General features: G+C 43.8%; 1 protein-coding gene across 3 annotated transcripts in view; it reads left to right on the forward strand.

Moving 5' to 3' along the window:
* RNF44 (ring finger protein 44) overlaps positions 1-23,242 on the forward strand; it is a 77,333-nt gene that overhangs the window by 23,138 nt on the left and 30,953 nt on the right. The window contains exon 1 of one of the 3 annotated variants that reach the window (XM_053297869.1): positions 7,466-7,764. The exons of the other annotated variants lie outside the window; for them this stretch is intronic. The gene's annotated coding sequence lies outside the window, so the exon portion shown is untranslated. Of the gene's footprint in view, positions 1-7,465; positions 7,765-23,242 lie in introns of those variants that run through there. 3 annotated transcript variants of the gene reach the window in all.

Raw genomic sequence — 23,242 nt, forward strand, 5'->3', positions numbered from 1 at the left:
TAAAGGACTCCAATAGGCTCCCTCTGTGACTGTCTTTTTAGCTGGATGATGAAGATCTTCCTGATCTGGAAAGTTTTTAATTCTGCTGCTTGAAATGGTCTTTATTTCTTGCTATATTTTTAGACTGCTGCTATCCATTTTTAATTCACTTATGTATTTTTTTAACCTGTCTCTTTGTTTTATCTATATGCAAGTATTGTACATTACTTTGATATGTTAATTTAAAAGTGTGGCATATATTACTGAAATAAATCTTATTTCTCCATCAAGGCTGTTGAACCTCTCTCTTGATATAGAGTTTTTAAATCCCAAACCTATTTATTTATAAATATTTATATATCTTTATGTTTTGTATGAAAACCACTAAAGGCAGGTAACAACATGAAATGAAATACACTAAGGATGTGCACAGAATGGGATTTGTGTTCCGTTCCAACTTCAGAATGGGATGCAAACCAAATGCCTGGAATAATCCGTTGAAGCCAGATGTTCTGATGGAATAAGCTCGGAAGTTCTAAGTGCCATTTTGGAGGTGTGTTTCCCCCCTTGCTGATTGGTTTTGGCACAGGCTTCTGATTGGTTTGCAATCTCCTTGCTTCTTGGTTGGCCTGTCATCATACCAATCAAGTAGATTTATATGATGATGAGTCGACCAAGAAGCAAGGAGATCGCCAGTGCCAAAACCAATCAACAAGGGAAAAACATGCCTCCAAAATGGTACTTGGAATGTTCTGCTCAGAATGGGATTGTTCCATTCCAAGCTCGCAACAGGTTATTCATTTGAAGGGCATTCTGTCTCCAGCTCAAAACACTTGAAATGGCCCATTTTGAAACAGAAAGGTTTGAGCTCATCCATTCAAGTCAGAAAGGTCTGAGCTCATCGAAATGTTCTGCACATCCCTAAAATACACTAAAACCTGCACATCATATAAATGGTCATAGAAAGCTAAAGAATAAAGACAATAAATAGCAGCAAATAAATGGCAGATAACCCCCCCTCACTACAGCATGAAATAAAGAATCAATAAACATCTGTGCATGTTTACATGGGGAGTACACACGCCATGCAACTCCCAAGCAAGTCTGCAGAGGTGTGCTATGCAAACTTTGGCTGCTTTCTCCTCAGCAGAAAGGTATCTGGTACTTCCTTCTACCCTTTTTTGAAAATGTAGGGCAAAAGTAGAGGGAATCCCAGTGCTGCTTATTCCATTTATAGACATCCTAATAAAGTGTCTCTGTGTGTAGTGTCATGTCTCCCACCCTCAGTTGAGGGAGGGGGTTCACTCCACATGCTCAGAGGCACTATTTTGCTCTTTTAGGGTTTCCTTTACAACCATTAAAAAGCAGTCAAAATGCTGAGTGCAGGGGTGTAGCAAGGTTGGAGTGGGCCCAGAGACAAGATTTTAAAATGGGGCCCCCCTCACTGAAGCTCAGCTCATGAAGTAAAGGAATCTTAAATGAGGCTGAATAGTGGTAACAAAAAGCAGAGTAAAATTTATTTATATATCTATATCTATATCTCATCGATGTGCATAGAACATAATCCTAAATTATTTTTACAAAGGTTTTGTAAATTGTGAGCGATGCAGGTCATTTAATGGTACTAGAGCAGGGGTGGGGAACCTTGGCCCTCCAGCTGTTTTTGAACTACAAGGCTGGGGATGATGGGAGTTGTAGTTCAAAAACAGCTGGAGGGCCAAGGTTCCCCACTCCTGCACTAGAGAAAGACATGCTGTTCTGGTAGCTCCAGGTCTTAACACTCACATCAGTTTCAGAGGATGAATACAACTGAAGGAAGCCCGGGCGGGTGCGCGGCTGGGGGAATCAGTCATGTGACTTGCCTCTGGGGGGGGGCCAAGGCAGTGTGCCCCCAGACAACTGTCTCCCCTTGCCCTATTATAGTTATGCCCCTGGCTGAGTGCACCATTTCTGGGGCTGACCCCCCTCCACAAGACCTCCTCATCAGTCTTGTTGGACACTAACTTGCAGAGGCGTATCTAGGGAAAATAATGCCTAGGGCAAGCACTGAAATTGCGCCCCCTGGCCAAACATCTGACACCCATCTTTCAGATAACTTTACCATAATATCAGCTCAAAAATACAAATCAAGCTTGTTAATCTTTTAATATTTCAAAAACTATTTAGCAGTGGATGTAGGCAGACCAAAAAATGCTGGAAAACTACCAATTTCAGTATGTTGGGGCTCATGAAATACCCAAATACTATGTGGAGGTGTACTTGGAAAACTAAACAGAAGTGCCTGTCTCAGTCTCTACTGTGCATTGTAGCATCACTATTACATAAGTTTTAAAAATAAATGGAGAATTTGCCTTTCCCAGATACTCTGAAAATAATTAAAGGATATGCAGAGTAAACTGTGTCACTGCTTGGAATATATTCTAGTATTTCGGAAAGACAGTTAAAATGAGAGAAAGAGAGCAAGAAACTCCCAGTGGGCCTTCATACTAAGGATTTCACACTGATTCAAAGACAAACTCACCATTAATAGCCATATTATTAAGACATCACATTTAACTCACTTATCACAAGAAGCAAAGTAAGAGCAAATGAATACAATCCTAGCTCATAAGCTTCAGCTCAGTATTCACAAGCCCTCTGTACATAGTGCCAAACTGAATATGTGTACAGGGACATATTAAATTTAAAAAAATTACCTGTAGCCCCTTTTGGGGGCTTCCTATAGGCATGGTGGGGGGCTGCAAAGGACCCCCATCCCCCCCGCCAGCCTCTTAATTCACTGCTGCAGCCTGACCCGGGCTGATTTTTGGGCCTGTTTGGGACTACAAAGATTGGCATGGTGGCCATTTTGGAGGCCGCCATGCACGCTCAAATGGCCTCTGCAAAGCCTAGCAAGGCCTATGGCAGGCCTGCTCAACTTAGGCCCCCCAGCTGTTTTTGGACTACAGCTCCCATAATTCCCAGTCACAGTGGCCAATAGCCAGGGATTATGGGAGTTGTAGGCCAACATCTGTAGGAGGGCCGAAGTTGAGCAGCCTTGGCCTAGGGCCTCACAGGGACCACTGGAGCATGTTCGGTGGCCATCTTTAAAAATAATGTTGTTGTTTTTTTAAATGGCCGCCAAAAATAAAATGGCCACCGCACATGCTCAAATGGCCTCTGTGAGGTCTGGCATGGCCCATGGCTTCACAGAGGCCATATGAGCATGCGCAGTGGCCATTTTGTTTTTGGCAGCCATTTTTTTTAAAAAAATGTTCATTTTAAAAAATTGCACCCCCCTGCAAGTGGCGCCCAGGGCGTGTGCCCTGCCTGCCCCACCCTAGATACGCCCCTGCTAACTTGCTCAAGCTGTTGCTGCTTTTACATTTGCTTTCAGGGAGAGGCAGCAGGGTGCAGATGTGCTGGTCTCTGGGGCTCCTCATCAGGTGGATGAGCAAGTGCTCTGTTACTGACAGGAAATGGCTGGATTATGTCACTTGGAAGTCTGTGTAAAGACACCCCCTCCATCTCTAGAACCCCAAAGAATTGCTTCCATTCTGTGCAGCTCCTATATAGTCACACTGCTGTAGGAACCTCACCCCCCACTCCAGATAGCTCCTTTCCCAGCCTCTTTGGAATACACTCCCCTCCTCCAACCAGCTAATGTAAGAAAATGTAATCTCACTACAGTTGGTAGAAATTGGCTACAAATGGAAAGAACTAAGCAGTGAGCATCTGTTTAACCTTTGTACTGGTTTGTAACTATATAGGGACTTAGTGTTGGATGTCACCAAGATTAATTTGGTCTATCCTGTTTCTGACAAGGGCCAGTTAGAGACACTTGGAAACTTGCAAGCAGGTTATAAAGGTGATGTCGCTCTCTTGCTGTCAGTCTCCAGCACCTGACACTTGAGGCATACTGTACCACTGTACATGGAGGTTACCTTGAGCTATCATGCCCAGCTGTTGCTGATGGAACTGTTCTTAGTGAATAATTCCCTTTTAAAATCCTCTTAAGGCAGTGACCATCATCACCTCTTGTGGCAGGGAATGGCAAAAGTTTAATTATGTGTTATGTGCAGAGATGTGGAGTGGAATTTTTCCCCATAATTTATTTTTGTGTGTGGAAAATTTACCATTTATAAAATTTCAAATTGAGATACAGTGAGGGAAATTTAATATGGTGGATTATGATTTTACTGTATAAATAGATCAGATAACATGCCAAATCAGATCACAACTTACTTAAGGCATCAGGAAAATTTGTATAGTGATTATATATATGCAAATGAGGGGAAACTTCAGTTCAAAAATTTATGGAAAACCCACATCGCTAGTTGTGTGAAGTGTTTATTTTCATCAGTTTTGAATCTACCTCTAATAAATTTAATTGCTGGCCCAGGATTCTAGTTTTGAAATCTAGAAATTGCCCCCTATTCACCCTTGAGAATTTTGCAAATGTTTATCACCTGCCAGGGAGGCAGTTGGACCATTAGACAATGAGGGAGTGAAAGGGATTATTAAGGAGGATATGGAGGTTGCAGAGAAGCTGAATGAGTTCTTTGCATCTGTCTTCACGGCAGAGGATACTGAGCATATACTTGCTCCTGAACCAGGCTTTTTAGGGATGGAGACTAGAGAGCTGAGTCAGATAGAAGTGACAAGGGATGATGTTCTAAACTGTCTGGAAAAACTGAAACCTAACAAATCACCAGGGCCGGATGGCATCCATCCAAGAGTCCTCAAAGAACTCAAATGTGAAATTGCCGACCTCCTTGCCAAAATATTTAACTTATCCCTGAAATCGGGCTCTGTACCAGAGGACTGGAGAGTAGCAAATGTAACACCGATTTTCAAAAAGGGATCCAGGGGCGATCCAGGAAATTACAGGCCAGTTAGCCTAACGTCCGTTCCAGGCAAATTGATGGAAAGCATCCTCAAGGATAAAATTGTAAAGCACCTAGAAGAACAGGCCCTGCTGGGAGTGAGCCAGCATGGCTTCCACAAAGGTAAATCTTGCCTCACCAACCTTTTGGACTTCTTTGAGAGTGTCAACGAGTGTGTGGATCAAGGTGATCCAGTTGACATAGTCTACCTGGACTTCCAAAAAGCTTTTGACAAAGTTCCTCATCAAAGACTCCTGAGGAAACTTAGCTGTCATGGGATAAAGGGACAAGTACATGTGTGGATTGCTAACTGGTTGAAAGACAGGAAACAGAGGGTAGGTATAAATGGAGAGTTTTCACAATGGAGGGAAGTAAGAAGTGAGGTCTCCCAGGGATCTGTACTGGGACCGGTGCTTTTTAATTTATTCATAAATGATCTAGAAGCAGGGGTAAGCAGCGATGTGGCCAAATTTGCAGATGATACCAAACTCTTCCGGGTAGTGAAATCCCAAACGGATTGTGAGGAACTCCAAAAGGATCTCTCCAAACTGGGGGAGTGGACGACAAAATGGCAAATGCGGTTCAATGTTAGCAAGTGTAAAGTGATGCACATTGGGACGAAAAACCCCAACTTCAAGTATATGCTGATGGGATCCGAGCTGTCGGTGACGGACCAGGAGAGGGATCTTGGGGTTGTGGTTGACAGCTCGTTGAAAGTGTCGACTCAATGTGCGGCAGCTGTGAAAAAGGCAAATTCCATGCAAGGGATCATTAGGAAGGGGATTGAAAATAAAACGGCTAACATTATAATGCCCTTATACAAAACTATGGTGCCACCACACTTGGAGTACTGCGTACAATTCTGGTCACCACATCTTAAAAAGAACATTGTTGAACTGGAGAAGGTACAGAAGAAGGCAACCAAGATGATCAGGGGCCTAGAGCACCTTTCTTATGAGGCAAGACTACAACACCTGGGGCTTTTTAGTTTAGAAAAAAGACGACTGCGGGGAGACATGATAGAGGTCTATAAAATCATGCATGGTGTGGAGAAAGTGGAGAGAGAGAGAGATTCTTTTCCCTCTCACACAACACTAGAACCAGGGGTCACTCCATGAAATTGATTGCCAGGAGGTCTAGGACCAACAAACAGAAGTGCTTTTTCACACAACGCGTGATCCACTTGTGGAACTCTCTGCCACAGGACGTGGTGACAGCCAACAACCTGGATGGCTTTAAGAGTGGTTTGGATGACTTCATGGAGTGACTCTGGGCCAGTCACTTCTCTCTCAGCCTAACCTACTTCACAGGGTTGTTGTGAAAGAGAAACTCATATGTAGTACACCGCTCTGGGCTCCTTGGAGGAAGAGCGGGATATAAATGTAATAATAATAATAATAATAATGGAGGAGAGGTCTATCAATGGCTACTAGTCGGAGGGCTGTGGGCCACCTCCAGCATCAAGGGCAGGGTGCCTCTGAGTACCAGTTGCAGGGGAGTAATGGCAGGAGAGAGGGCACGCCCTCAACTCCTGTCTGTGGCTTCCAGCGGCATCTGGTGGGCCACTGTGCGAAACAGGATGCTGGACTAGATGGGCCTTGGGCCTGATCCAGTAGGGCTGTTCTTATGTTCCTAAATTTAAAAAAACAAAATCAACCTTTGATTTTTCTCTTCCGTTTTCTTGACTTATGATAGTGTTTTTGATACGGAGTGATCAGAATCATACATAATATTCCAAACATGACCACACCAGATATATACACAATAATGGCATTGTGGCACTTACTATCTTATTTTCAGCCTAGCAATTCTCAGCATTGAATTTACTTTTTACAGTGCTGTTAAGCCACCTAATAGCACAGCGGGGAAGCGACTTGACGAGCAAGCCAAAAGTTGCTGGTTCAAATCCCCGCTGGTATGTATGACTATGGGAAACACCTATATAAGTAGGGATATAGGAAGATGCTGAAAAGGCATCATCTCACACTGTGCTGGAGATGGCAATGGTAAACCCCTCCTGCATTCTACCAAAGTCAACCACAGGGCTCTGTGGTCACCAGGTATCAAGACCCACTCGGCACACTTTACTGTACACACTGAATTGACTTTTTAAAGTGAGTTTTCTACTCCAATCACAGAAAGTTTTTTTTTTTTTACTGATGCTGGTTCAAAATTCTATGATGTTTTTTCACACTATAACATGTTAGTGTAGTATAGGGGTAACAATAACCTCCGCTGGGGCAGCAAAATGGCTTGGAAACACGAACCTCCCAGCATTCTCGCTTTAAAGACAAAAGTGTTACATAGTTTATTTTGCTTGGTCAGTCCCTTTTTTTCTGTGGGTACACCTTGTTGCAAATTCTAGGCTCCATACTAGCAGCGGCGCCCCGGCTACAGTTGCCATGACGCCTTCCTGAACACCCCCTCTATACATTGTGGCCTTTGCTGCCGCGTGCGAATGATTCCGACAGGAGCAGCAACCGTGCGACTGCGCAAGATGGCTGTGAGTAGCAGAAGCGCTGAGGCTGATCATATGTTCGTGCTCGGGCCCGCGCTCCCACCATCCCCCTGCGTTTGCCTAAGGCGCGCGGACGCGCGCTCTAGCCTCCGAATGTTGTGAATAAAATGCGCCGTTCGTTACACTTCGGCAGAGCGGGCGGTTCTTAAAGGGCCAGAGACCTGGGGCCACCAGCAGCCCCCCCGCGCTCACCTTGCCCAGCACTGTTGGGAACCGGGGGAGGGTTTCCTCTCCCCGGGAGCGTAGAATAAAACAAAGAAGCAACCGGAAACAGCCGCAGCAACTGTAGGGGTCGCGGGCGTACGGCCCAGAACGGGCGCACACGAACAAAAAAAGAACACCCATAAAAAACCGGGAGGGGGGGAGTATTAAACTGCAATTGCACCCAGAGAAGCGGAGCAGGTAGGTACTGGGCGGCGGGGGGAGAGAGCCACAAATTGCATGCATGGAGTTGGAGCTGACGATGCATGGGGTGCGGTGGGGTGGGAGGGTCGTGCCGTCTGGACGCGGACAGTTGGACTGAAAGCCTTCAGATGGATAAGGCCCTCGGAAAATACAAGAAATAAATATTAATCCGGTCCGGGTGGTAGTCGGCTTTTATGCATAAAGTGTGGGGCTAGATGGGCAGCTCTCATTCTGACCGCAAATTGCGGTTTCCTTCTCACACCATTGCAGCCCGGGGCATTTCCTCATCCCTGGCTTTGAATTTCACCTGCAGCACGAGGGGTGTGTGTGCGTGCAACTGATCATTGCTTCCTCTCTGCCCACCCCCACCCCCTTGCAGAATGTGAGGTGCCTCCTCGTTTCTCTCCTTTAGCTCCAAGCCAGTAAAATCCTTGAAAGGGTCAATGTTTCCTGCCCGTTTCTCTTGGCTAGGGAAGAAGCGATCCTGGCTCCGAGGAAGGGGGTGCTGGCTGGCTCGTTGGACGCTCGACTGGGGGTGGGGGGCAGCTGCTGCTGCTTTGCTGACACGTGCTGTTCGTTTTCGTTGTTGTTGATAATGCCTTTGTCTAGGAGCGAAGGGGAGCGTTAATAATCTCTTCCTGTAGGGTTTCGGGGGGCTTTTCGGACTCCACTAGCAAGAGATGGGTGGTGGCGGGTGTCCTGCTCGCTCCTCTGTCTTCCCTCCTTTCTGCTTTTCGTTTTGGCTAGAGCTGGCAGGAGGACTAGGCTGCCTCCGCTCTCTTTGTTATTGCTTTTGTTTCGCACGGAGCACATGGCCTGTGATCTCGCTGCTCTTAAAGTTACAGATCCCTAACCTCGGTACAAACTGATCGATTCCTGATTTCATAAGTCCTCCAACGAAAATAGAACAACAACCAAAAGAAACCCCAAAACACCCTCCCTAAAACTACCACTATTCTTTCTCCAGGCTTCAGTGCCAGGAATACAAAAGCTAGGACACCCTACTATGTGCTTTGGGTTCTGAGTAAAGCTTGGGGCGGGAAAGGAGAGTGTACACAATACCCAGGGACGAAGATGGGACTGCTTTTCCTGAGCTGAATGATGTCCAGGGGTATATAACTAAATTGGCTGTATTTATTCCGAACAAGGTAGGCAGCTAGTAGGAAAACGACTATTTCAGACTGAAAAGTTGTGTGTGTATTGGGTTCTTATTGTGTTTTCTTATTATGATCTAGCTTCTTAGATCCTAATTCTTAGAACATATTCCTGAAGGTGAAGTGGAGAGTGAATGTGAATGGTGGTGAGAGAATATCATGGAGAGGTTGTAAGAGCAATGGTACTTAAAACTCAAGACAGGTTGTCCTACTCTGACTTATTTATTTTGCACACACTGGTATGTTTTTCTTTGAGGATTTATGGTCATGGCTTCCTTACTTGAGTGTGTTAAATTATTGCAGTCCCAACTGGAGTTGCATGCCAGTAGGTGGAGGATCCCATGTGGCCTTCCTTTTGAATGTACTTGTTTCTTTATGTAGTTGAGCTTCTGGAAGTGGAATATCAGTAGGCCTTGTCTAAACCTTCCTTCAGTAGCGTGTTCTCGAAGTTTGTGCACATCTGTTGTTAACTGTGAGCACTGAAGTGTTCAGTGTTTCAGACCGTTCCTCAAGAGAGAAATAGCTCCCCCTTTCCATCATATCTGCAAATAAAAGGATGGTGTTCAAAGCATGTATGGGCACAGAGAAATTACCCAGGAAGCAAAGACATTTTTGGCTTGGTTTTGGAGCTAGAGCAAATAGAGTGGGAAGCTCTTGCAGGTGGCTGGAGAAGAAGCTTTGTTCACAGGAGACAAGTCTGTTTGCAGCATGGCTTGTGTTTATCTGAGATTGCAGTAGAGTGTGAGGAGAAGCCAAAGCTGTCTGGAGGTAGCAATATTTGGCACTCGCCACAAAATCCAGATTCTGAACCATGGATTCCTCATTCTGCACCAAGGAAACCTGTTTCCTGAGCTCAAAATAAATTATGCAAATATACAGCATGACAACTTATCATTATTTTTCAGATCTGGAATGTATGTTTTTGTGAGAATTGAGGTGGCTAGTGGACCATAAGCAACACATCACAGATCCACACAGGGAATTTGGGCAGGTCATAGAGACAGTAGGATTCTTTGCCAAGGTGTTCTTTGAATTTTGAGTCTCCAACAGACAGTACCTGCACATCTGCAAATTTAACTCTGCAGTTGTGAGATCTAGTAACACTTTAAAAAACAAAAAGAAAGATGTTGCATCACTTCACAGGAAGAGATTCCATGCCCTTTGGCATAAAAATCAACATCCTTGGCAAAGGACTATTATACACATTTGCTGATTGAAGATATGGATGTTTTCAAAGGGATCACAGTGAAAGGAATTTCATATCCGAAGTTAAAGAAGATGATTGGCAGATGAGGATTAAAGCATCCATGGGTGAGAAGAGCAGCATTTAGGTTGATTGGGGCACTTAGACGTTCTTCAGATTTTGACTTTCAAGTAAGAAGTCTCTAGTCTAGGTTCCTAATGAATCTGTGCTCCGTTGTAATACTGTTATATATTTACCCCGTGACATTATTGTGAATAATCTCACTAGTTGACATAGTGTTGACCATGAGTTTGTGGGCAGTGCTGATGAGTGCAAATCTTGTTTTATTATGTCAGTTAACTCCCATTAGAAATGTTGGAAAGCTTTTATAGCAATGGCTAGCCAAGGATTGTTTAGATGAACTAGCACATTGTTAGGCAGTAAAGAATAATTAATAATGGAATCTAGGGCTTTGATTTTCCATCAGTAGATGTGGTAGAATAGATCATTGTGATAATAAAAGTCCCTTCTTCCCACTTCTCATTCTGTCCCACAGTGTCAGTTGATAAGATTCTTCACAATTAAGGCACAGAGAAAGCACTGCATATGGTGGTCAGAACTGGCATTAAAAGGGTGATTGTCTCACTTCATACACTTCTTAATGTGATGATGGCCACTAGCTTGGATGGCTTTGAAAGGGACTTAGGCGAATTCATGTAGGACAGCTCTATCCATGGCTACTAGTCTGGTGGCTATAGGCCACCTCGAGCCTCAGAGGCAAGATGCCTCTAAATACCTGTTGCAGTGGAGCAACAGCAGGAGAGAGGGCATGCCCTCACCACTTGCCTGTGGGCTTCTCAGAGGCATCTAATGGGCTGGATAAGGGAGAAAAAACTGAGGCTGAATCCAAGCAAAATGGAGATACTTGCTGTTGGAGGTCAAGACTTAAGAAGTTTTTTAGATCTGCCGGTTCTGGATGGGGTAGCACTCCCCCAGAAAGATCAGGTAGGTAGTTGGGAGTACTTCTGGACCCAAACCTCTCCCTGATTTCTCAGGTTGAGGCAGTGGCCAGGAGTACTTTTTATCAGCTTCTGCTGATTCGCCAGCTACATCCCTTTCTGGAGATAAATGACCTTAAAACAGTGGTGCATATGCTGGTAACATCCAGACTTGACTACTGTAATGCGCTTTACGTTGGGCTGCCTTTTTATGTAGTTTGGAAACTGCAGTTAGTATAGAAAGAATGCAGCAGCCAGGTTGGTCTCCGGGGTTGCCCAAAGAGATCATATTACACCCATTTAAAAAGAATTGCACTGGCTGCCAATACATTTCTGGGCAAAATACAAAGTGCTGGTTATTATCTACAAAGCCCTAAACAGCTTGGGTCTGAGATATTTAAGAGAGTTCCTTGTTCTTCATCAACTCCAGCACTTAAGAACATCCAGTTGAGGGGTGGTGGTATGGTTGCAGTTGCCACCAGCTCAGTTGGTGGCGACTCCAAACCAGGCCTTTTCTAGAGTTGCCCTGAGACTCTGGAATGCGCTTCCTAATGAAACTAGAGTTTCCCCTTCTCTGAATGTTTTTAAGAAGGACCTAAAAACATGCCTGTTTAGTCAGGCTTTTAGTTTATAGTTTTAAAGCTTCGGTTTTATAAGCTTTTTTTGTATCTTAAATTATATTAATTGGTTTTATGTTGGGAACCGCCCAGGGTTCTTTTGTATGGGCTGGTATAAAAATGTACTACATAAATAAATTATAAAAAGAAATAATTAATAAATAAATCTAGTGGGCCATTGTGTGAAATCGGATACTGGACTGGATAGGTCTTGGGCCTGATTTTGTTATGTTCTAATAAGGCATCACACAGAAAGAAGCCTCCCAGATATCGTTCCCTCAGTTATGTCTTGAGATTTCCTCTTCAAATCCTCTAACAGCAAGGAAAGAGCCACTGCTTACTTGTCCTAATGGCAGTTCAGTGTTTAAATGTTCTTTACTAGACTTGTTGCAAGGATTTCCTGTCTGTTTCCTTTGGGCTTGAGGGGCAGGGAGATGGTTCCAGTCTTCATGAGTTAGTGGTTGATTTTATTAATTATTTATGTAGAGGCGATTATTTTTATTTATTTATTTATTTATTTATTTATTTATTTATTTATTATCTGACCGGTTTTGAGGTGTGTGTGTGTGTGTGTGTGTCTGGGAGAGTCATCATGTCAAGATGGGAAAACATTTTCATTTTTCAAGGTTCTGTGGCTTTCTCTACAGATTAAGTCCTAAATTTCCTTTGCTTTATATTAATATAAAGCAATATATTAATATACTATTTGCTAGTATATTAGAATTGGAAGGAGTTTTATGTTTTTCCACTATTGTGGTGTTTCTCTGGAAGGGGTATTCTCCCCCTGAAGTAGCAGATGCACAGTCAGAGGGCACTTCTGAATGCCCAGATGATGGATGTGGCCAGGAGTACTTATGCGTAGCTAAGGCTGAACATGATAATCTCATCTTGTTACAATTTCTGCTGATACTGAATATAATTATTTACTTTTTTATATTGCTTTTTCACAAAGTGTGCTCAAGGTGGTGTACAATGGTAAATGCACAGTGAAATACCATAGAATACAGTTGCAAATAAAACAAATTTAGTTAAAAATAGGCAAGAAGCACAGAAGGAAATTCAGAGTATCAATAGCAACATACTAGTAATGATCCAAGAGGACACCAAGCCCCATAAGCATGTCTAAAGAGTGTGTTAACATGTCTATAAAAGATGGCCAGTGTGGGGGCTTGTTTGGCTCCCAGCGGGAAGGCAGGCCCTGGATCTAGGAGCCAGCCCAAAAATTTAGTTGCCAGACAGTGGTGGCTTAACAAAATTACTGGACTTAGTGATGGACATTGTGTGGGGCTGGGGAATAAACAGGCTTCTCTTTATCACCTTTACAAGTCACAGTCTTAGAACAGAAACAGGGCTGCTTGAATCACTGGGTGACTCTGGGCCAGTCATGTATCTCTCAGTCTAACCTACCTCACAGGGTTGTTGTGAGGATAAAAATAACCATGTACACCACTCGGAGCTCCTCACAAGAAGAGGAGCGTGAAGAGAAGTGTAAAAATAAAAATAAATAAATAAATAAAAATTTTATTAAATAACTCTGCCTCTGAATATCCTTGCCTAGGTATTGTGGTGTCTTTTCTAGGTGCCATGGGATTAGTCAAGCTCTGGGGGGTGGTATTTTATACCCTAGGTGCCACCACTCTGTTCTGGGTCAATTAGGGATGTGCACGAACCCGTTCGGACGGTTTGCAGGCTGGGGTGGGGATACCTTTAAGGCCGGATGGGGGAGGGTGCTCTTACACCTCCCGCTGCATCCCCCCCCCGGCACTCCGTTCTAAAAGTGTCTGTCGGTGCGCAGCAGGGAGCTATGCTGCTGCCCTGACAGACACTTTTAAAATGGAGCAGCAGGACGGGTAAGGGCACCCTCCCCCACTCCTAAAGGTATGCCCCCCCCTTTGTGCCAACCCATGACGGTTCTGTGCATATCCCTACTGCTAACCGGGCTTCTGATGGCAGTGGGTTCTGAAGAAGAAGCCCTCCTGAAGATCTTAATGTTCAAGCAGGCTTATATGGGAGACGGCATCAAGGCCCTAAATTATTTAGGGCTTTAAAGGTAATGACCAACACTTTGAATTGTTCTCTGAAACTGATTGGAAGCCAGTGCAAATTTTACAAGGGAGTTACACATTCCCTATAACTAGCTCCCAGGAGCAGCCTAGCTATTTCATTCTGAACTAGCTGATGTTTCTGCACATTTTTCAAGGGTAGCCTTCTATAAAGCACTTTGCCATCGATCACCTTTGGGATCAAGACATGGGTGTTGGTGGCCAGATCTGCTGATTCCAGGAAGGGATGCAGCTGATATGCTACCCAAAACTACATAAGTACTCCTGGACACATCCATCATCTGGACATTCAGAAGCACCCTCCGACTTCGCATCTGGTATTTCAGGGGGAGTATACCCCTTCCAGATAAAATGATTCCCTCCTTCCTGGATTGGCATTCCTACTGATCAAGAGCACCTCCATCTTGTCCAAATCTAATTTTAGTTTGTCCACCCACATCCAGTCCATCACTGCCTCCAGACTCTGGATCAGAACTTCTACCGCTTCCTTGGTATCAGCTGAAGAAGAAACCCATTCCACATCTCCTGACGACCTCTCCCAGTAGTTATTTATAATTTATTTAACATATTTTATACCGCCCATATAAAATGTGCATCTCTGGGCAGTTTACAACAAAAAAAAAATGACAGCAGAAAAAGTTAAAACATTACAACAATTTAAAATTTTAAAACAATGTTAAAACTCCACGCAGCTGTTAAATAATATGGGGAGAGGATGGGACCCTGACGGTCTCTCCACAGGTTAACAGTCTTTGGGTTGAACAGGACTCCCCCAGTGCCACCTTCTTGAACCGATCTGCCATGTAAGCCTGGAATGACTGCAACACTGCACTGGCCAGTTCCATCTTGTCCAGGCCATCCAGAAGGATACTGTGGTAGTCAATGTTATCAGAAGCTATTGAGAGATCCAACAGAACTAATGGGGATGCACCCACTCCCCCATCTAGTTCTTGGCATATGTTGTCAACCAAAGTGACCAAAGCAGTTTCAGTTGCAGAATAGAGTTGTTTGGTTTAATGCATAATCAAATAACATTTGCACACATTGTATCATTTTGCATAACTGACTTCATTTGTATTGACCTTTGGAGAATTTGGCTTTCTAGGCTTTGGAATTTTAGTTTGTGTTTTTCATTAAGCCAAGGTCTCTTTCTTCATAGTGTTCAAATGAAAACAAAGGTGATAGTGTCATTAAGGACTATTGATGGTATCCTTGTTTGAGTGAACTTATTTTAATTTTGAGCAGATAGAAGTCATCTCTTGGGTTTTGACTGATGCGTGTAAACCAAATTATTTTATTCTATCTATCTATCTATCCTATCTATCTATCTATCTATCTCTCTATCTATCTAATCTATCTATGTAATTTCTATACTGCCCTTCTAAAAATGGCTCAGGGAGGTTTACACAGAGAAATAATAAATAAATAAGATGGATCCCTGTCCCCAAAAGGCTCACAATCTAAAAAAAACCACCCATAAGACAGACACCAGCAGCAGTCACTGGAGGTACTGTGCTGGGGGTGCATAGGGTCAGTTACTCTCCACCTGCTAAATAAAGAGAATAGACGTTAAAAGGTGCCTCTTTGCCAAATTAGTAGGGGTTTGCCAAGTTAGCAGGGGTTTAGAGATCTAGCCTAACTACAAATGAGACAGCAGTGTATACAAATGCTGCATGTATATTAGACTTAGAAATAGCAACTCACCTTGGTTTTGGCATGTAAGAATCTCCTCTACTTGACTGGGCAAAGGGACATTTGTAAAGTGGGAGAGAGTTGTGCCCCACCCCCAGCCATTGGTGAGTTACAAATCTAGTGTATGGACAATCAGGCTTGGGAAATATTGCAGTGGGTTAGTAACATTTGTGTATGTGGTACAAGTCTGGTGCACATGCAAATTCATGTTTTTGCACATGGAGAAAATGAATTTTCAGGACAGAGGTGTGAGTCTGGATGTGTGCAAGATTGTTTATAGAGGCTGAAAATGTAATATAGATAGCTGCTCAAAGTACTATGTTGCATTTTTGAGGACAGTAGGGCACGAAGTCCCTGTCCTAGACTGAAAATGCTAAGAGTGTGTTCAGTGTGTCATTCTCAAGATACACTTGAAATACAGCAAATACCTTTGGGATGTGTATGTTGTTTCTTCACTGCTGCATTTTAAAACTACTCCTTTAAATTGTAAATGGTTTCATTTGGCTTCTCCCAAGAAAGAGAAGAAATGTCTTTTAGGTAAATTCCTTTCTAAATATCTAAGCTTATAATTTGAGATGACATGAGAGACAGTGACTGCAGCTGAAAAAACTGGAACAGGAAATAAAAGGTGCAAAGTGGAAGCAAATAATAGACTGGACATTTCACAAAAAGATGTGTTCTCCACCACTGGAAGTGCTCCTGTCAACCCTGAATAAATGTGTTGATCAATCCTATGGTCCACCTAAGATCCACTAGTCAATATTCTAATTTCTGTTGCAGCCTCTGCACTTAGAGCAACATGAAGGAATTGCTTCAGACAGCAGATTCCAAAAGGGCATGCCCCAGGCTTCTTTTTTTAAGAGTTCTGATCCAAAGCAGGATGCATCAGTTGTGATATTTCATTTAGGTGCAAAAATGTCTTAGGACCATCTTTAAGTGTGTGAAATTGGTTGGTTGTGGATGGGTTTGAGCTCAAAAATGGAAATGACAAGGGCTACCGGGAGACATTATTGGGTATGAGAGCTGAGTGGAGTGGGCTGTCTACTGGGAACCCTTCACTTCAAAAGACTGGCCTGTATTCTAGGCTTAAGTCACAAAAGACGAGGTTGCTGTTTCCCTTTGCTGCAACCCTGGTTGGTCATAGTTTGAGATGGGGGAGGGATTAGGAGACTGGTAGAAGTGCTGCCATTGCTCAAAAGCCAGGAGCAATGCGAAAGCACTTAATTTATATCAAGTATGCTCTCTCAAAGTGGTTTCCAGTATATATTTAAAATTACTTGGTAAAACAATTAAAAATAGAAAAGCAGTATAGCAGGAAAAGATTTAACTCCCTAAGGAAGGGGTGTTACTTCTGGGGTGTGCATGTATTTTGTAAGCCACATTGAAACTTGTTAGGCTACTTGCAAATTGCAGGATTAAAATATGTATTAAATAAAGCCACAATGAAACAAAACTGCGTTTATGAAATGGTGCCAGAGTGCGGGAGATGGCCATCTTGAGGGAGAGTATTCCAAAGTTGTTCTTTTTAGTCTCTGTGGATTCACACTTATGAGAGGTCTGTGCCTTTACAAAGCTACTACCACTGCTATAGCAGAGCTATAATCAGAGCCTTCTAGAACTTAGCTTTGAAGAACTTGGCCCAAGCCACCCCGCTTCTGGGCGATAGCTCATGTCCAAGTAGGCATGGCTTGTTGTACTCCTCTGCTCCCTGAGATAACCAGGAGTACCTAGCAAATTTAGGGCTTTAAAAGTTAAAAACAATACGTTGCATTGGGTCTGAAAACGAACTGGTAATCAGTGCAGTTATTTCAAACTGGTGTAATAGTGCTGATTTTCAGTCAGTAATTGGGCAGTGGTATTGTGAGCCAGTTGAAGTTTCTGGACTGCCTCACAGGTAGCCCTGCATGGACTACGTTACAATAATCTAATCCAGGCATCCCCAAACTGCGGCCCTCCAGATGTTGCTGAACTACAACTCCCAGCATCCCTAGACACAATTTTTTGTGGCTGGGTATGCTGGAAGTTGTAGTTCAGCAACATCTGGAGGGCCGCAGTTTGGGGATGCCTGATCTAATCTATGCATGAATGACAGCGGCTGAGCACTATTTCCCAGCTGATGGCATAGCTGGCAAAAGACACTGTGCCACAGGCCTTACCTGGAATCCAGAAGTATCTTTAAGCTATGAACCTGCCTTTTGAGGGAGGGTGTGACCCTGTCTAGGAGAGACCTTCCCCTCCAGCCAGCCCCAACTCCCCCACCATCATTAGTTCTATGTTTTCTGGACTGAGTGTCAGTTTCCTGTTTCATCTTGACCATCAGTGATCCCAGACAAAATTCAAAGATACTACCACAAAAGAATCTGTTGGAAAGGAGAAAAAGAGCTGAATATTCTCAGCATACTGATGATAGCACATCTCCTAACTCTGGGAAACCTCATCCAAAGGTATCGTGTGTGTGTGTGTGTGTGTGTGTGTGTGTGTGTGTGTGTGTGTGTGTGTGTGTAAGATTAATGCGAGTCCTAAGGAACCCTGCATGACAACTCCCACCAAGAATAATAGTCTTTCAGCACCACCTTCTGCTCCAACTCCCATTCTGGAAAGACAGTCTAGAAAGCAATATACTTTATGTAAGGAATGTATAACCTGAGGGGAGAAACAGGGGTGTCTAAAGTGGCTAACATAAGCCTTAAAACCAAAACCAGTATAACGATATCCTATATGGCGAGTTGTTCTAGTAAGAACTAATCTGCCCACTTTCCTTTCACTATCCCTACAACTGGACTAAAAATCTGTTAGTTCACAGGTTAGCCCACTTGCACCTGAAACATTCACGTGCCTGTCATCTTGAATCGGGGTGGATGACATTACAAACTACACCCATCCTTATGTGTCCCTGCACTGTACAAAATTTGGTTCAAATCGGTTAGGCAGTTCACAAGTTAGCTCAATTGTGCCTCAAATGTTTACACGTCAGCCATCTTGAATCGGGGTGGATGACATCCTCACAAACTATGCCATTGAGGTGTCCCTGTGTGCCACTCATTACAGCTGTACCAAATTTGGTTCAGATTGGTTAGTCCACAAGTTAGCCCACTTGTGCCTCAAACGTCCACACATTTGCCATCTCGAATTGGGGTGGATGACGTAATCACAAACTATGCCATTGAGGCATCCCCATATGTCCCTACAGCTGTACCCGTTTTGGTTCATATGGGCCCAGACATTGCAAAGTTGATGCTGCGGACAGACAGACAGACACACACACATGGAATGCTGGGTGATCTAATAAAAACACATGGTTGATGGTACTGAAAGGTCCTGGAGAATTATCAGGGTCACACTCTCTTGGTCCTGTGCCAGTTCATTGTCCACCAGGGCAATCAAGGCAGTTTCTGTTGCAAAACCTCGCCAGAAACTAGTCTGAAACTGACCCAGTTATCCTAGAACTGTCCAACCACCACCTGTTCAAACATTTTTCCAGGAAGGAAAAACTGGCCATCGGCCTCTTAAGTTTCCTACTTCAGTGGGATCGAGTGATGGGTTCGGGTTTTTTTTTTTGTAGGAACCTACTGTCTTCAAGCCAGCTGAAAAATGCTTCTCAAAAATGTATGTCCAATTACTAGTGGAGTAAGAAATTTCATTTTAGATCTATTGGTGTCTTCAGACCCCTAAAGTTAGAGATCTGCAAAAGCACAAGAGGGATTCTGTCATGTTTTTCTGTCACTCGGTCTTACTGAGGAAATCCATCTTGTCAGTCTGAATTCTCCTTAGCTCTCTTTGCTGCATAATTACTTTTTAAAGAATTGTCATGTGGTACAAGGAAGTGACTACTCTACCTGAACGCTGGCTTGGAGGCTGGCCTGAGTGGAGGGCCCTCCCTGAAGTAGTAGACAGAGCCACATGGCTTGTAATGTCATTTCTCAATAGTTTTCTTCAAGCAATGGGCTCTAGAAGTTCTTGTGTGTCTCACAATTTATCACAAATTTTGTGGTCTTAATGCAGCTGGTGCTGCTGTCCCTAGTGATGCAGTATGTGTGACAGGCAGGGGTTTAAATCTTGTGAGGGTGAAGATACCATGAGAACTCTTAAAAAATAATCCTCTGTTAAAGAAACATTAAAGACAATGGCTGTGTGTGTGTGTGTGTGTGTGTGTGTGTGTTTCCAGACCCAATGGAAAGTGGCACATTTCAGTAAGCCTGCCCAATCTGTCTGCATAGGATTTTGGTTTAATAGACCAATGTATTTTGAGCTGAATTCCATGATTAGTGCTGAATTGCTTTCTTATTGAGCTAGCAGTGCTTGTTTGTAATGTCCAAAAAAATCTGTAGGAGAACAGCCCACCTAGCTTTCCTGTGCAAGATCCTTTTCAGATATTACCAAGAGGTGCCGCTAGCAGACTGCAAGAGAGACTGCCTGGTGGTGCTTAAAGTCCTAGTGATGTGGTGTGTGTGCAAATTCCTCCACCTGCGTGCACTTCTCTCTCCATCCTGACATCTGAATCCTTTTCCATTCCCCTGCTTCACACTGAATGTGTGCTCCTCTAGTCTGCCCCTTGTGGTTTTCTTTCTGAAGGGTCGTTAAGTTCTGGGAGGGAGTGGCTGTGGGCCTATATTTGTGCACCTGTGCTTATTTCCTTGGAATCTCTCTTCAGTTCCTGATTGATTTGTGCTTCCATCTTGTGCGTGGGCTTTTTGCACTGGTATGAAGATTTCATTCTCTTGTGCCTGCCTCTGGTCTGTGTGCTGATCCTTGTCTTTGAGGGCTCCACTTGCCCGTTTCTTGCCATGTTATGGGTACATGAATCTGTTGGATGGTGCTTATCATTATTTGACTCAAGGATGTGGATTGTATTCTGACTTGTATGATAGTCTTGAGAAAGATTCAAGACTTTTTGTGATGAGTAAGTATTCTACTAGTGCAGGGGAGGGGTTGATTGAATCCTAATTGCTGTCACATCACTCCCATGCCTGTTCTCCACTCTTGGGTGAGGACATGGTCTTGCATGGTGCAGCATCCCAGCTCCTATACTCTGCCCCAGCATTTCAGATTTCTGGCTATGCTGGTGCAGTGCAAAAGCTGGCTGCATTGTGCTGATGAAAGACCACTTCTGTGCAGTTCTATTCACTTTGCAACCTTGTTTACAGGAGATATGGTTGTGTGTAAAGTAGGAGGTGTTTACCCAAAAATTTCTTTCTCTAGTTATTCAAAACTCTAGTTGTTGACTGGTCCTACAGTCCTGGAAGCTCCCAAACCTGTGTGGGCAGTGCTCCCCCCCACCAAAGAACTTTTTCATTTCAGAAGGCACAGAGTAACAGGTGGCTGAAGACAGATGGATAGTGTAAGAAAATAGGACAATGCTGCTCAGCAAGAGAGTTTTCATCTCCATACGCCAGCTGTCTCACTGATGTGCTCTAGCTGAGCCAGAAGAACAAAGCTAGATATGGGGATGACCAGGTGAACTTGTATAGTATTTGAGCCAAGTGGTCATGCTAGATGATTACAACTCATTTTCTCCAGCTCTGATGACTGACCCTTTCGAATTTCATGCCATAGGATCTTTAAGATCACAGACTCCCCAATGTTGCTGTTCTAGGCAGGTATTAAAAATGCTTGGTTTCCCCTGGTTTATCTCTTTCTGATATTGGTGCGATGTCTCCCTCCAATACTTGAGCAACGTCCTGTTTTTGTAATGTGCTGACGTAGCCATTGGTATGGTCTATCTGTCCTTAGGGGATGCAAGAAGAAGAGATGGTAATAAGCAGGGCACTCCAAGCAGCTTTCTGCTGCTTGTCAGTTGTTTTAGTAACACAACTGTGCAATACCACCTTCTGACATCACCAGTGGAAAAGTTTGGGTTTAATTGTTTGGGAATAGGATACGTGCTCTGAATGCTGCACTTGTCACTGGAAGCATAGTTTCCAAAAATGTAATGAGGAATTACATTCTACCTGTAACAGAGAAGGAAAGTACTTGACTGTGGCAGGGAAGGAGAGCATTGCTGTTTGGGGTGTGGGTGTATGTAGATTGCAATATAGCTTGACTTGAGAAAACTGTAGTGCTATTGAGAAGCAGGTCCTTTAAGGAAAGAGTTTGGCATTGTGCAGGAGTTGATGTGTGGGAGAAGTGAGGGCTGTGCTTGTCAATGGATGGAAGAGGGCTGTGACTGGTTAAGGAACAAGCCACTATAGGTTGGGAGAATGGTCAAACTTTGTGATGTACAAACTCTTAAAACAAATTTAGCATGATCCAGGAGGGAAAATGTGTGATTGTGTGCAGAAGACCACATCTCTCCAGGAGGCTTTAGAGATCTCATTGCTTGCTGCACGTATTGAAGAAGCTTATGCCTCTGCTTCTGAAGTACTCCTTGTTCTTTGCTGTCATATGTGAGCCAACTAGTTTCTCTGCGTCCCTGTTTTTCTTTCAGCAAGTGACAAGAAGAGGTCCTTTTCTCTAAATGTAGATGGGTGGTGGCAGCTGTTTCTTATTCTAAGGCCTAGATGCTCTTTGAGAGCCTTCTGTCATTCCCCCAGAGAGTGTGGTGGCGGTGTTTGTTGATCTATCTTACTGTCACTATGAGGAGGCTGGGACAAAGGCTTTGAAAACCATCCCCGAGTGAGTTTTGTGTCTGCCTTGTGTGTAGATCTACCCCTCTTGGGGGAGCCTCCCTGGCTGAATAATGTACCTGATGTTGTGGGCATTGTTGTTAGGGCAGATGGCGATGCTCACGTACCCTTGCATGATTAGTGGGATGTATGTATGATTGTATACAAACATGACTGTTGGTATGAGATTCCGGAGCAAGCTGCAGAGATTTCCATGGTTTGAGCTACAATGAGAGGTGAGGGTTGTCCTTTCTGTATGCCCCCTCATGTGTGCTGGTTGATCTGTATTTGTAAACCAAGTGCCTTCAAGGTAGAGGAGACTCCTGACAGTCCACATCTCACAGATGACAAAAAGAACAACAGAAGCAAGCACAGTGCTTGCATTCTGTGGCAGAGTGGGGGCTGAATCAACCCCCACCATAAGCTTGCCCTTGCTACTCACCCTTTCAACTAGTACATGCTTCCTGTGTCTCCTGAAAACCTTGTGACCCTTTTGACCTTTCCCTTTCGAGGGTGTTTTAAATCAGTGTGGGATGCCTTCTGGAACAATTGAGCACTAAAGTCAAATAATATGCTGCCTTGTCAAGCACTGAGATGCCTGTTGAGAATGGATCAAGTCATTTTGCTCTTGGCACACCATTTCCAAATATTAGTGGCCAAGCATAAGGCCCATGTGATGTGGTTCAGTCTCAAGGGCAGGGCACAACAAATCCCAGGCACCAGGGAGCCATAATGCTTAGAAATTTAGCTGTGGTGCCTAGATTAGGATATTCAGAGGTAGAGTTCTTTAATAAAATCTTTATTGGTCCCAGGCAGCCCTGTTTCTGTTTTACGTACGTTACTTGTAAAGGGGATAAAGAGAAGTCCATTTACCTCTCCCTCTACAACATCCATTGCTAAGTCCAGTAATTTTTTCAATGGCCCATGAGCTGGCTCCCAAAACTTTGGGCTGGCTCCTAGATCCAAAGAAAATTTTGTCAAGGCCTGTTCAAGAAAATGGCAGGAATGTAGCTACCATTCAATGTAGTAGAGTTGTGCCATCGAGTCAGTGTCGACTCCTGGTGCCCACAGAGCCCTGTGCTTGTGTTTGGTAGAATACAGGAGGGGTTTACCATTGCCGTCTCCCGCATAGTATGACATGATGCCTTTCAGCATCTTCCTATATC

This window comes from Hemicordylus capensis, chromosome 2 (assembly GCF_027244095.1).
Source record: "Hemicordylus capensis ecotype Gifberg chromosome 2, rHemCap1.1.pri, whole genome shotgun sequence".
Classification (NCBI taxonomy): domain Eukaryota; kingdom Metazoa; phylum Chordata; class Lepidosauria; order Squamata; family Cordylidae; genus Hemicordylus; species Hemicordylus capensis.